Source organism: Mirounga leonina, unplaced genomic scaffold, assembly GCF_011800145.1.
Source record: "Mirounga leonina isolate KUSES-001 unplaced genomic scaffold, KU_Mleo_1.0 Mir_201, whole genome shotgun sequence".
NCBI classification, from domain to species: Eukaryota; Metazoa; Chordata; class Mammalia; order Carnivora; family Phocidae; genus Mirounga; species Mirounga leonina.
Genome location: NW_023270504.1, coordinates 22,300,269 through 22,313,649, shown reverse-complemented (window position 1 = coordinate 22,313,649; position 13,381 = coordinate 22,300,269). Strand labels below are relative to the sequence as shown.

The 13,381-nt window shown below is 40.2% G+C and overlaps 1 pseudogene; it reads right to left on the bottom strand.

Moving 5' to 3' along the window:
* Nucleotides 1-2,131: 2,131 nt before the first annotated feature.
* On the bottom strand, nucleotides 2,132-2,490 carry LOC118025484 (annotated as a pseudogene).
* Nucleotides 2,491-13,381: the final 10,891 nt, after the last annotated feature.

Sequence of the window (13,381 nt, the reverse complement as noted above, 5' to 3'; positions counted from 1 at the left end):
TCTATTGCTGAGAATTGAGTGTTGAGGTCTCCTACTATTAACATATTATCATCAATATGTCTCTTTATTTTGGTTAACAGTTGGCTTATGTAGTTGGCTGCTCCCATGTTGGGGGTGTAGATATTTACAATAGTTAGATCTTCTTGTTGGATAGACCCTTTAAGAATAATATAGTGTCCTTCTGTATCTCTAACTACAGTCTTTAACTTAAAATCTAATTTGTCTGATATGAGAATTGTTACCCCAGCTTTCTTTTGAGGTCCATTGGTATGAAAGATGGATCTCCATCCCTTCACTTTCAGTCTGGATGTATCTTTAGGTTCAAAATGAGACTCTTGTAGATAGGATATGGAGGGGCCCTGTCTTTTTATCCAACCTGCAACCCTGTGCTGTTTTATGGGAGCATTTAGGCCATTCACATTGAGAGTGATTATTGAAAGATATGAATTTTTTGTCATCATGTTGCCTGTGAAGTCCTTGTTTCTGTAGATTGTAAATTTCTGTTCTATATAACTCTTGGGGTCTTTCTCCTTTTATAAAAACCCCCCTTAATATTTCTTGCAGGGCTGACTTACTGGTCACATATTATTTCAGTTTCTACTGGTCCTGGAAGCTCTGTATCTCTCCATCCATTCTAAATGACAGCCTTGCCAGGTAAAGTATTCTTGGCTGCATGTTCTTCTCATTTAGTACCCTGAATATGTCTTGCCAGGCCTTTCTGGCTTGCCAGGTCTCTGTGGATAGGTCTGATGTTATTCTGATGTTCCTCCCTCTGTACATAAGGAATCTCTTCCCCCTAACTGCCCTTAAGATGGTTTCCTTGGTTCTAAGATTTGAGAGTTTTACTATTATATGCCGGGTCATTGGTCTGTTCTCCTTGATCTTGGGAGGGGTCCTCTCTGCCTCTAGGACACGAATGCTTGTTTCATTCCCCAGATTAAGGAAGTTCTCAGCTATGATTTGCTCAGACATATCTTCTAGTCCTCTCTCTCTCTCTCTATCTCCACACCCTCAGGGATCCCAATAATTCTGACATTGGAATGTTTCATGGCATCATTTATTTCTCTAATTCTGTCTTCATGGATTTTAAGCTGTTTGTTCTAGGCCTCCTCCTGTTTCTTCTTTTCCATCAGTTTTTCTTCTAGATCACTAATTCTTTCTTTTGCCTCTTTTACCCTAGCTATTAGAGAATCTAGTTTACACTGCATCTCATTTATAGCATTTTTAAGTTCGGCCTGATTAGCTCTCATTTCTGCCCTTAGAGAATCTGTGTTGCCATTAATGTTTTTCTCCAGCCTAGCTATTGTCTTCTTAACTGTTACCCTGAAGTCTATTTCTGACATCTTGCTTATATCCATATCCATTAGGTCTGAGAGAGGCCATTGTCTCTAGGTCTTTTCTTTGTTGGGAGTTCCTCCTCCTAATCATTCTGTTGAGTTGTGGTTGAGGGGATGTACAGTTGAAAATATCAACCACAATCCAGGCAAGGTGCACCCTCTCGACTGATGATCCTATGCCCCCGTAGAGATCCAGATGTATAATCTTACATCTCAGGCTGATTTTGTGGGTGTTCAGAGTGGCTTGGTAGATATCTAGATAAATTCAGGGGACCGGTTGAAACGGAGTTCCCTACTCCTTTGCCATCTTGTGCTGTGATCTCATGACAACAAGGGACAAAACCTGGATGGGAGCTGAAGAGGTTCTGGCTCCAAAGCCCAAATTCTTGACTCGACCAGACCAGGGCTGCAGGCAGGGAAGTTGGAAGAAAACAGAAAGGTTTTTCAAACCACTTTGGTGAGGTGCATGGGTCTTAATGATTCAGGTGTCAGAAAACTGTCCCAGGCAGGTAAGTTGTTGGGCTTTGATGGATTGACCATTAAGAGGTCCTTCCCCAGAGATGTGTTACAAAGAGCCACTTCTGAACGCACATCTCATCCTTGCAGGAAAGAGCTGGAATGCTCTACTTAATGTTTTATTAGTGGGAGAGTTTTGTTTTTTGGGTTTTTTGGGGGTTTTTTTTGCGTATGTATTCTTACTTTATTAAATCTTACTAGTATTCTTTAAGGGAAAAACACACAGACAAGTAGGCTACATTGAAGAAATCTTATCTTTATAAGAGAGTTAAGAAGCCTTTAAGATACTTCCAGGTAGTATCTTCAGTGATGCTTCTTATCTTTATTCTTGGACTCCAGGTAATATTCCGCCCCTACAGCTACCACAAATGCTGCAAATCCCCATTTGAATCATTTTAGTAATGCACCAACAAAGGAAACATTGTTTGCAAAGCCACCCATGTATCTCCAAGCTTCATTGCGGCCCCATGGATCCCTTAGCCCTCATGCAGCCAGCCTCTCCTGGACAACTGCTAATGGTGTCCCTTCTACTTCCATTGTTTATAATCTGGAAGTTCCAGTTTACTAGGGCCGTGTTCATGCCCATGTCTGTGGGCCATGTCTGACAGCAATCTGACCTCTCACGACACTCAATAGTCAATCCTCCTAGCAGGAGTGTTTTATAATGTGATCAGTATTTAGAAAGATACTCCAGTGAAAGTTTGAGGCCTTGGGTGAAGTGTAAGGAAGTCAGATCCTCATTTCAGCTAGGAGCATAGTGTAAAAATCCTAGTTAAAGATGGTGAGAGTCTGAAAAGGAACATTGGGAGTGGTGATGAAAAGGACTACAGTTATTTATTTTTGTCAGCAGAATTCTAGGTTCTTCAGGTCTTTTTCTAGATCTTTCCTTTGATTTGATTTTTTTTAAAGATTTTATTCATTTATTTATTTAAGAGAGAGAAAGTGTGAGCAGGGTGAGGAGCAAAGGGAGAGGGACAACCAGACTCTGCACTGAGCACAGAGCCCAATGCAGGGCTCCATCTCAGAACCCTGAGATCATGAACCTGAGATCATGACCTGAGCTGAAATCAAGAGTTGGATGCTTAACCAACTGAGACATCCAGGTGCCCCTTTCCTCTGATTTTAAGCAGTAGAGATTCTCTCTTACCTCTCTCTTAGCCCAAGTGACACAAATATGTATTAAATCTTTTGTAGCCTGGTGGTGAAGCTGCACTAGCCACCCTCTACAGGTTACTTTGGGCTTCTTGGGGTGATTACTCTGGACAAAAAAACCCCCATATTTTCCATAGTTTGTTACTTACCCAAACTAAAACTCCTGTAGGGGGTAGTGTCTTGTGGGATATCACTATCTGAAAGAAGGTATCTACACCTACATAGTGGGAGGAGTTGACTCTGATAGCACAAAGTTTCCAATCCAAGAGGGAGACCTGAAAGATGGACATATATTGATTTACAGAAGAGCAATATAGATTCTCCTTCCTGGTGGTGGGGAGGATGGGTCTGAAAAATGATTGATTGGGCTATGTTGACTAGCTTTATCTGTGGGTTGGAGGCAACTACAACAGTACAGGATGCCCTGCAGTGGCCTGTGTAGAGGAGGACAAATAATTTTCCCTCTACCTTTCTAGGTTCTTGGCTGAGACACCCCAGTAAAAAAAAAAAAAAAAAAAAAATTAACAAGAGAAAATAAAAATTTAATTTTTTTTTTGAGATTTTATTTATTTGACAGAGAGAGACACAGCAAGGGAGGGAACACAAGCAGGGGGAGTGGGAGAGGGAGAAGCAGGGCCCCCACTGAGCAGGGAGCCCAATCCGGGGCTCAAACCCAGGACCCTGGGATCATGACCTGAGCTGAAGGTAGACGCTTAACAACTGAGCCACCCAGGCGCCCCGAGAAAATAAAAATTTAATAACATGTATACCTCCTGTATACATGGGAGAGACCCAAAAAAGACTCCCTGAAATGGCCCAAGCCATCACCTTGAATACCGTCTCCAGCTAAAGACAAAAGAAGATTGGGTGGTTTGGGAGATATGAGAGGTTACCAGGAAAAGCACAGTAAATGAAAGTATGGTTGTTACACAGATTTAAATCACTGTCTTCTCCATTGTTGAGAGTTTCGGAGATTTAGTCATCTTCTTCTTCTTAGAGATTTCCCTTACAAACATAAATGTCTCTTACAAAACTTTTACTCAGTTTTCAGAACTTCTCCTGTCTACTGTTATTAAAAATAACCAGTTTAGGATAGTCCTTATGCCAAAGAAACATATTTTGAGGTGGCAATTCTGCTACGCTTTATCTGTCAGGAATTACAGTATTGAATCTTATTGAGTTAGCCTTTTAAGTGTGGTCTGTAAGACGGTTATTAGAGGGTCTGATTCTTTTACACATTAAGAGTATACCTGTATATAAGAATATGGAAATAAAGCAAAAATGGGATTTATGTAACAAATTTAAGAGGCTGGAGAGAAAAATTGCAGAGTCTGAAAATAGCAAGTTTTGTTTTCTTGTCCTTGGGTAAACAGATTGTCTGGAAGGCAAAAGGAGACCAGGATGGGAAGTTTGCCCTTGAGCTGGCAGACTGACTGGGAAAATAATTATAGTGATTTATGGATTGTCCAAGATATACTAAGAATTCAATTGTGGGAAATATTTTACATGCTGTCTCGAATGATGTTGGCCAGTGTCTCTCTTGGCACCTTCACCTTAGTTAACCCATAATTGCACTATTTGCCACCTCAGAATTCCTCATAACATTTAAAGTCTGGAAAGGGTATTATGAATGTGGTAATACCTGAGTTGAACCCTACAGGATAATAAAATTTTAAACATCAAATATACAGTATAAGAGCTTTTTTTTTTTTTTTGTCTGTGAATAAAGAGGAAAAATGAGAATGTGAATCATGGAGAATGTTAAAAATACCAAAAGTGATATAATGGGAATGAATCTGGAAGGACAGGTTAGCATCTTTGTATGGAAGGCATTACATGGGAGCTGAAGCATTTTGATCTTTATCACACATTCTATGAAAGCCATTGTAAAGTTCTGAAAAGAGAAAAGAGATCATGTAACTTATAAAATGCTTTGGATGTCAATAAAGCATAAGTAAGAGGTGAGATCTAGAGGACAAGGAGACCATTATAGTCCTGAACTATCCCAAAGACAATGCTTCTTCCCTGTGTTTCTTTTTTTTTTTCTTTTTTTCAAGATTTTATTTATTTATTTATTTGAGAGCGAGCGAGAGAGAAACAGCATGAGAGGGGAGAGGGTCAGAGGGAGAAGCAGGCTCCCCGCCGAGCCAGGAGCCCGATGTGGGACTCGATTCCAGGACTCCAGGATCATGACCTGAGCCGAAGGCAGTCGCTTAACCAACTGAGCCACCCAGGCGCCCCCCTGTGTTTCATAAAAGGTTAGTTATAAGCAAAATTATGTAATAAGGCCAACTAAATATAATGTCTCTTCTCTGTATTTCAGCTTCTCGGTACTTTTTTTTCAGTACTTATTCTTTAATTGTTTCTGTTGCCCTTTGGTTATTGTGGTCCCAATTTGACAAATGTTATCAGTGTACAAAGTGTCCAGACCTTTCTTGAGTCCCAGTTTATATGTCAAACTTGCCCATATTGGTCATCTGCTGTCCTCCCTTCTTACACTAAACTTAGAACCTGCTCTCTAATGGACAGAAGTCCATCAAGAGTCAAATAATTGGTAAGTAATCATAACTATTTGAATGCCTAAAGTGCAGCATTTAATTCATTACTTGTCAGCTTTGGAGGCTGAATGGCAGAGAAGTGGTATAACCTGCAGAAGCCTGAGCTGACTGAACTGGTTTTATACTCAAATTACTTAGACTTCAAACTCCAAACTGAAAAATCTGCTGCTCTTATTTTTTTTAAATTTAAGCTTTATTCCTTTTAATCAAATGTAGACTTTCATATGGATTAAAAAGTCAAATAGCTCTACGAGGCTTAGGAAGGAAAATAACACCTCTTCACCATGCACTTATTTTCCACTCCCTACTTGTAGTAGTTGTAATTGATCCTTTTAAACCTACCTTTCTCCAAATACTATGCATATATTGCTGTTCCTGATTTTTATTTCCAGTTTGGAGTATCATGCATTGACTTGCCATTACGGAAGATGAAATCTTAGCTTTTTCATCACCACCATCTCTGCCTTGGCTACCTGGGCACATGAGAACATTTCTTGTGTCCTTTCCCATCTTCTAAATATAGTTCTATCATAATTTTTTATTAAATGAGTGTATTGGGAAGCAGGAAAATGACTATTAATGGTTAAGAGCCTGAAATCAGGTCTTATGGGTTAAAATTCTGGCTCTGGTTATAGTCACTTAATCATTCTATGCTTCAAATTCTTCACCTGTAAAATAATGACAAAATGAGTACATATACATTATATTATTTTGTGAGGATTATGGGGGTTAATACATATGTACATACTGTATATAAAACATGTATGTTATATGTTAATCTATATATAGAGATTATCTTATCTCTCGTGTTAAATCCACTGTAAATTGTATATATTTCCTATATCCCATGTCTTATCCTTTCTTGGTTTACTTCCTCATTTTGGGAATACTTTCTTTCTGAAAACAGATACAGAAGAAGCACAGTTCTGGAGACCTTCCATGTCCAAGTTTTCTCTTGTGCTACCCTCATACTTAAATAATAGTTTAGCATAAAATTCTAGGAAGAAAATAATTTCTCTTAGGATTTTAAAGATTTTTTTTTTTTTTGAGAGAGAGAGAGTGCTCATGAGCCGGGGGGGCAGAGGAAGAGGGAGAAGCAGACTCCCCATTAAGCAGGGAGCTCCAGGGGGTGGGAGGACATTCAGGGCTCCATCCCAGGACCCTGGGATCATGACCTGAGCTGAAGGCAGAGGTTTAACTGACTGAGCCACCCAGGCGTCCCTCCCTTATGATTTTAAAGGCATAACTAACTTTAAATAAAATCTGACCTCCCTCCCACGTTTTCTGTATCCTTTCTATGAGACGCCTAGTATTTGAAAGTTGGACCTCTAATTTACATACCCTGGTCTCCTTCCTCATCTTTTTGCCTTGTTACTTTACTTTTTAAAACATTTCAACTGTCTTCTAATACTTCTATTTAATTTTACCTTCCTCATTCTCTCTCTCTCTCTCTATATATATATGGTCTAAATATTCTTTGGTTGTAGCTATTTTGGTTTCATGGATGCAATATTTTCTCTTGTTTCTCTGAGGATATTAATGATAAATTTTTTGAGGTTGTAATTTCCCTAAGTAGTCTTTTTTTTTATTCTCTTGAAGTTGTTGTTCACTGTTTACTTCATATCAGATCTTTCCCTCCAATCCTGATTCCTTACTGTCTGCTTGTATTTAAGAACAGGGCACTAAAAAGCCCTTTTGAAATTCTATATGCATGCAAACCCAGCTGGGCTGCCAGAATTCTGGGCACAGATTAGGAGGAAGAAGGTGGGGGATTCACGTGTGTAAATTTTGAATCTCCCCCTTGCCCACCCCCACTCCAATTTCAGTGCACCATCTTGGATTGAGCCTGCTTTCCCCTTCTGCCACAGTTCACAGACCTTGTTTACCCAGTAAATCTCCTGTCTGTACAAGGAGTAAGGAGAGACGATCACATGGTTGTATGGGGCAAGGGAGGTAGCCTGGGGGCAAAAATGCCTGAGCCTTTCTCTCAGTTCTTTAATGAATAATGGGCTACTTTAGGTATCCCCTACTGTCAGTTTAGGATTTCCTTTCTTAAGTATGTTATTTGTCACTTGTCACTCTTTTTAGACTCTGAAATGGTTTTCTAATTTCTCTCTCTCTTTCATTTTTTTTTTCTTTTACTTTGTGAGTTTTTGACTTCCTTTTTCTTTTTGCAGTCTGTATTATTTCCTCAGGCTGTAGGATTCTGACACCAATTCCCACATGTGGGTTTTTCCCCCATACCAAGCAATTCTCTGACACCAACTCAGTGTCCTGCAATTCAACTCAATTCTGATACTATAGTCATCTGAGAAGAGAGGCAAAACTGAAAAAGAACAAAAGCCTTTATTTGGGGCCTCAGAATTGCAATTTGGGGAGCACAGACTCAGGTAGAAACCTAAATAGTATCCCACTGAAGGGATGAAATTGTCACCGGCTAGGTCCCAAGACCTGACTTTGACTGCTTACTTTCACTAACCTTTGTCTTACATTTTTCCTTGATCTCTTCTTTCTAGCTTACCTTTTAACTCAGGCAAATGAAACCACCCCTCAGGTGATGTTGCCTGCGCTGACAAGACCTCCTATAGCTCAGACTACCCAGACCTTTTGAGCTAACCTTGTGCCTGCACAGATGGACCAGGGAATAACCCCTGGAATGACTGAGAATTGCCTTTACATCATTATAATACTAAAAAATAATAATAATAAAATAAAAATGAAAAAATAAGATCTCCATACAAGGAGTCAGATCAAACTAGACATACAAGGAGGAACCTCAGCCTCATTTACATAACATATAATGTATGTATAGGCACAATGTTTCCTTAAGGCACGTGTGTGACCTTATGCCTGCCTCTACATATGATGACAAGGCTTCCTTATCTAAATATCCATCCTAACCTTAAATAAAAGGAATCCATTCACCCTTGTGAGGGAGTCACAGTCTTTGGAAATTATTCCTTGTGATCTCCTTATTTGCTGCAAATAAAGTTTACTTTGTGGGACAACTCATCTGATGTATCTGACTCACTGAAGAGAAAACTCACATTGGTCCGGTTATAAAAGCAAGGGGTTTTTATGAGACAGAGGAAAGGTGGCAATTATATGACCTGGATAAAAAAAGAAAAATAAAAAGTCAATTGGCACTAACCGGCTGAACTGCTTTTGTTTACACATTGATTGACTATTCTGTTGGCGTTAAACGAAATTATTCCTGGTATGCGTTAGCTAACTATCTTCTCTTCAGAAAGTCTGCAATCAAGTCTTATGATCAAGATAACTCTTGCCCTGTTGACTTTTAAGAACAATTCCTTGTAAAAAAAATTGCTGCTTCTGGCCCAGTTCAAGAGTCTTTTTGCCCAGTTCAAGAATTCATTAGCCATTTGTTTTAGAAAGGAGAATGGAGCTTTTCTCAAAATGGAGTCTCTCATGTCCCCAAGTTTCATACAGTTTTGTTCTAGCTACCTGGAAATGGTGTCAGATTCCACAGGTTAAGGGCTCAGTCCTACGAGACTGCTCCTGTCATCCCCAACTTCAGATGCCAATTGCAAATCCAGATTGTCATCTGAGCTTCTATAGTTTGGAGGTTCTGAAGACCTCCTTCTTGTGTGATTAATTTGCTCCAGTGGGTCATACAACTCAGAGTAACATTTTACTTATGGAATTGATGCACAGAGCAAGGTATGTGGGAAGAAGTGCAGAGCTTCCATGCATTTTCCAAGCATGCCACCAATCCAGCACTTCCACGAGCTCAACCAACCCAGAGGCTCTGAGAATCCCATCCTTTTGGGTTTTTATGAAGTCTTCATTACATAAGCACAACTGATTAAGTCATTGGCCATTGGTGACTGAACTCGATTTCCAGCCCTTTCCTCTCCTCGGAAGTGGGGGAGTAGGATGGGACTGAAAGTTCCAATTCTTTAATCCCTTGGTTGATTCCTCTGGTGACCAGCCCCCACCATTCTTAGGTTGCCTGAGGGCATTCCAAAAGTCACTCGTTAGCACAACAAAATACATCTTTATTGCTTTCCTCACTTAGGAAATTCCAAGGGTTTTTAGGAGCTCTGATAGGAACTAGTTAAAAGACCAAATATATATTTATTATTACGAAGTACAATATCACAGACTTCCATAACTAAGTACCACTAACTGGATGGTTTAAACACAGAAATAGATTGTCTCTTATTTCTGGAGGCCAGACGTCTGAAATCAGGGTATAGATACAGTTGGTTCCTTTTGAGGGCTGTGAGAAAAACTACTTCATGCCTCTCTCCTACCTTTCAGTAGACTCCTGCATTTTGGCTTGCAGATGGCATTATTCTCATGACTTCACATACTTTTTCCTTTATGCATGTCTGTCCCTATATTTAAATTTTTCTCTTTAAGAAGGACACCAGTCATATTGGATTAAGGCCTACCTTAATGGCCTCATCTTAATTTGATCATCTACAGAGACCCTATTTTGAAAGTCACATTCATGGATACTGGGGGTTAGAAATTCAACATCTTTTGGGGGGATACAATTCAATCCATGACACTGTTGCTTTAGGAGAGTTTAAGGAGACAGCAAAAGCAAATATATTTTTTTTAGTCCACCATCTTAAATTTAAAAATCTACCCTTTGTTCTTTTGACTATGACATACTCTACATTTTTTGTCTTTATTTTGTATCCAAAGCACTCAGGATATAAACACAGGTAATGTTAGAGTTGATAGCAGTTAGTTCAGTTCTAACAGGATAACTGGAGGCCAGCATAGTGGAAGCTATGGCTACCTATAGGGAAAGTTAGAGGCCTATCCTGGCAGCACTCTACAAGGAGCCAGATCAAACTAGACAGGTCCAAGATGGCGGGTGCCATGACAGGAAACCCTTGACCAAATAAGGAAGAAAAAGTGTAAAACCCTTCTTCCAAGAAATCCTTGCCCCAAGTAATGAATATTCCATCCCTTTGTTAACAACTGCCAATAAACAAACACTGGGGTGCTCAGCTTTCTCTCTCTCTCTTGAACTCACTTGTTCTCACATCTTGAGTGTACTTTGGCTTTAATAAATTTTACTACTTTTGTTGCTTGTTAGTGCTGTGTCTGTCCTTGAATTCTTTCTTGTGACATGACCAAGAACCTTCCTGAACATCTTTGAGTTGGGTGGGGTCATGGCCCCAGGGCCTGGAGTCTACCTAGTTCACTGGGCAACAGTAATATGCCATCAAATAGCACATAGAGTCTACTGGGAAAGACTACCTGAAGCTAAGGACTTAAATGCCATTAGGACTCGCTCTAACTCTGTATCTATCTCTCCATATCCCGACTTATATATATCTTACTTCTCTGAATGTCACTTTCTTTGTCTTATCTCATGCACTTGGACTGCATGAAATTAAAATGATTTCATCCAAGTTCATCACCAGAGAAGAAGTTTACTTTGTAAAAAAAGAGACAAGCCCCGGATGCCTGGGTGGCTCAGTCGGTTGTCTGCCTTTGGCTCAGGTCATGATCCCAGGGTCCTGGGATTGAATCCCACATAGGGCTCCTACTCAATGGGGAGCCTGCTTCTCCCTCTGCCTGCCGCTCCCCCTGCTTGTGCTCTCTCTCTCTGACAAATAAATAAGAAATTTTAAAAAAGAGAGATCGACAAGTCTCAAATGGAGTCACTTGTGCTAAGCCCACATCACCATAGACTGAATACCTAACCTAATTGCCGTTTCAGCTTCTCCTAGGAATATGACCTTTCACCAGTCAATCTGGAACTACCTGATTAGCACTAGTGAGGTAATCTGCCTGATAGGCCCCCTATCTTCTCTCAAAGGAAGGTGACCTTGCCTAAAGTAAGCGCTCTGTGCAAGAAACTTTCTTTTTCTGCCTCCTTCTGCCTATAAAAGCTTTCTACTTTGTATAGCTTCTTGGAACTCCTTTCTATCTGCTAAAATGGGATGGGCTGCTGCCTGATTCATAAATCATCAAATAAAGCCAATTAGATCTACAAATTTACTCATCTGAATTTTGTTTTTTAACACTTTCCTTAGTTCATATGTGAGAAATTTTAAGGATTCTGATTAGTCTTGTGTAAGTCATGGGACTTTCTAAATAGTCAAGGCTGTCAAGGTTAGTGGGCCCCACTAGAGGTATCAGTGTGGGAAGAGGAGTTCCCCACAATCCTGTATATGCCCCTCAAAACAATGAGAAGTAATGGGCATTGTATTAGTTAATGTACATTATAAGCACTAAGACAAAGATAAGAACACAGTGCTTTGGAAGCACATTGAAGAGTTACAGAACCCAGGCAAGTGTGGAGAAAAAGATTTCCTGGAGAAGGTGATGCCTGAACTAAAGAATGATTTACAGGAATTAGACAGAAAGCAATAGGAAGAATCTTTGAGAATATCCAGTGGCCAGAAACAAGGGCAGTATAGGGAAAGAAGTAGTTTAAGTAACTTTGTATGCCTGGAACGTAGAGTGCAAAATAGGACATGGGTGAATGTGAGGCCAGAGAAACAGCAGGTTGATCATAAATGCTCGATTTTTCTAAGGAATTTCCACTTTTCTTAAAGACTATGGAGAATCTCTGACCACTGAATGATATTTAAGAAGAGAATTGATGCAATGAAATATGGCTTTATTATATTTATTCTGGCATCAGTGAGCTTTTTCTCTCTGTCTCTCTCAAGGACAATAATAAAGACTAATTAAAAAATGGGTTTGAGTAATATTGGTGGTTTAAAAAACCTGCCCATAAATTCTTTAACACTTCTCCCATCTGAGGGCAGTACTATTGTCCTCTCCCTTTGACACTGGGCAGGACATTGTGATTGCCTTGAGGAATAAAATGAGACAGAAGTGTCACATCAGAGCTTAAAAGTTGAGGTTTCAAAGGCCATGTGCTTTCTGCTGATTTGTTTTGGGAAATTTGCTCAGAGAGCCTTCATCTGCCATGGAAAAAGCCTGCCTAACTTGCAGCCACTATGTGAAAAGACCCATGGTGAGATTATGAAGAAGAAAGGTCTTGGGCAACCACAAGATGAGTAGTACATTCCGCAATCTCACTTCCCTAAAACCTGCTCCTATAGCCCTAGGGACTGGGGACTACGTGCTGGGAGGCCATCCTGGAGGAAAAGGCTTGAGAATAGTGCATCTCCAAAGCAGATCAAGGATGTTATGCCCCAAGGCTGTACTTTAGAGTGTGATTAAACAAAAACAAAGAAGGAGGGGGCGGGCTCAAGAAGGCTTTGAGTCACAGAGCATCATCATGGCAGATTGGTCCAAGATAGCTTTAGTCTGGTTCATACACGTCCCCTAAAGGAAAGTGACCCTGCCACAAACAATCCTCTCTTTCTAACTTTTTTGTCCCACCCTCTTCTGCCTATAAAAGTCTTTCATTTAGGGGGTGCCTGGGTGGTGAAGTGGGTTAAGCTTCTGACTCTTGGTTTTGGCTCAGGTCATGATATCAGGGTCGTGAGACACTGCTCATCAGGGAGTCAGCTTGAGATTTTCTCTCCCTCTCCCTCTGCCCCCTCCTGCTTGTGCATGCGATCTCTCTCTCATTTTTCTCTCTAAAATAAAAAAGTAAATCTTTAAAAAAAAAGAAGTCTTTCATTTTGTACAGCTCTTCAGAGCTCCTTTCTGTCTGGTAGATGGGATGTTGCCCAATTCAGGGATCATTGAATAAAGCCAATAAGATCTTTATTTTTTTAAAGATATTTCATTTATTTATTTATCAGAGAGAGAGAGAGAGCACAAGCAGGGGGAGCGGCAGTAGAGGGAGAAGCAGGCTTCCCACTGAACAAGGAGCCCGATGAGGGACTTGATCTCAGGACCCTGGGA